This window comes from Anopheles darlingi, chromosome 3 (assembly GCF_943734745.1).
Source record: "Anopheles darlingi chromosome 3, idAnoDarlMG_H_01, whole genome shotgun sequence".
NCBI classification, from domain to species: Eukaryota; Metazoa; Arthropoda; class Insecta; order Diptera; family Culicidae; genus Anopheles; species Anopheles darlingi.
The window spans coordinates 70,901,034-70,903,467 of NC_064875.1; positions in this window are offsets into that span (position 1 = coordinate 70,901,034).

Here is a 2,434-nt window from a genome sequence, read left to right on the forward strand (position 1 = left end):
CAAGTCGTCGCGCGGTTCTACTGCCTCATACGCTCGTGTAAGAAATGATTCACGGATATCGCAATAGTATCGGTAGTCCACAGCCAATGGCTGGCATATTTTTAGCCAATTATTTGTCATACAAAATGACACTACTAAGGGCGATGGAAGTGTTTCGTCTCGAGAGCATTCTACCAACGGTCACGAGAGGTGTCGAAGAATACCTTCTACGAAGCTAAACTCGCTCTTCCAAGTACCAAAATAGCCAGCAACCTGCTAGCCAGCACATCAGTGACTCGTCCTCTTTGCACGAAGGTGGCGTTCATGGGGCGTTGATCATTTTCGGTTGATTCAACCAGACGGGGGCGGATGCTTCAACCTCCATCCTGGCGTCATCGTGCGGTGAAACTGCACCGGTGAAAATAAACTCATCATCAGTCCATAACGCTTCTCTACTCGAGTATTTTATTCCGTTTGGCTGAGCAAAAGCGCGCTTCTAGCTTCATTAAACAAGGTAGAACACATGCAAGAATTTATTATTTTTTTTGCTGTCTCTGCCATGCGAAATGTCACCGATGAGAGGTTTGTGTGTGCATGTGTGTAATGTTTCCCACGGGCTTTACTACATTGGAAAATGCAGCACATTTTTTTGTGCCATCATCATGAGCTCGTCTAACTCTCAATGTCAATTCTATGGAACAACGAAGCAAACTTGTTGGCATCAGTTTTCCGAGCGCTAGCTCCAAGGAAAGAGAATAAACAGAGCGTTTTTGGCAACGCCATACCATGACCAGGCTGCTACAAACACCGCGCACCCTACTCCTGGGTTTTGACAGTGAAATATGAATTGAGCGATGTTTGGAAGAAGATGCAGGATAAACAATAACCATTTCGACTTTACAACAAGTCTGGCTGGACCGAGGTCAACTAGCGGGCGCTAGTCATACAGCTTCGGCATCTTAGAATTTCACAATCGTCGTCATCTTGCCTTTCGGCTTCAAAATCTGATCCGACCGAGCATGTTTTCTACACGAACATGGTTGTGATGGCCATTGGTTAAATAAGAGAAAAGCAAATGTTAGACGTCACCACTGGCTGTTTGCCATTCTTTCCAGTGATTTTCATTTTCCACATCCACTCTCCTCGGCACGCAGCCGATAGTTGCATACAGTTTATTTGCTCAGTTCCTTTCGTGTTAACGATCGTTTTGCTGTGCATGCGAGTAGCAGCACGAGGTGGATGGCATATCTTATACGTTGGTTGGTTACGGGCAGTGAAGCACGACCAGAAGCAATTCGATGGCGCACTCCCACTTTATTTGCGGGTGTTTTTGAGTACAAAAGCCATCATTTCCACACGTCACACACCCATTGAAAGCTATTTTATAGGCTACTGATCAAGTGGTGTGGCGTGTGGCGCCTGCAGTTAAACGTACTACTATGTGTGAATGATGTGTCTTGCTGATACCAAGAGCCACCAGTAAGCAAACGGCAAGCCAGTACATACTTGGTACTCCTGCACGATGCTATCTCAATCGAAAAGACAAAGAGATGTATCATTTTACGAGTGCATGGTATCGTAGCATAGATCAACGTCTCTGGATCTCTGGACGGATAATTTAACACTCGAATTGCCCACACGCACTTAATCATCTGACCGGCAGGCCGGCTGGTTTTAATGTTGCTCTCAGGACGAGGAGGTGCGGTAAAGAATGGTCCGCTGATTCGTCCAAAAATTTAATACATTCTCTACAAAATTGGTAACTTGGATGGAAGGGCACAGCTGTTTTATAAGTAAACAACTACACCTATGGTTTATTTCTGGGACAGGTGCTACTGCTGATGCTGGCAGGTGTAGATTGCCTTGTGGCATCTGCTTTGCGAACAACATTTCAATCTATTTAGAGAACGTTGGAGTCCGTTATATTACACGTTTCGGATACATTCAAGAATTCGTCATGTTTAAAGGGGTCCAATGTGAATTTTCTCTTATTTCCATTGATGAGGTCGGCAAAAGTAAATCGAGTGAAAGGGGTTGTGTGCGTGACACACATTCCTACACGCTTTCCCGGGGGGTGGAAATTCGAAATTTTGGGCTCTATGTTGGGGCTACGGCGTGAGCACCGCAGAAGTGACCCATATACTTCTACCGGACACATGCGTTCCGTATAAATATTCATGTGAACTAAACCAGATCGGAGATCGTCGAAGACGGCAGAAATGGACACCAGGTAGGCGGTACCAGTGGGTGTAAGGTTAAGGTCTAATTGTTTCATAAAACTCACCAGACCTTTAGCTGCCTAAGAAGCCACACATAGCCCACAGCAGGGAGGCGGAAGAGGTTGAGGAGTTTATTTCGGAGGAACGAGGTGAAAACGGGCTGAAACTTAATTTATTGCGACACGCCGTGAGTGAAATTGGGCTCAGCTGCAGCTGTAGCTTTTGAACAAACCATG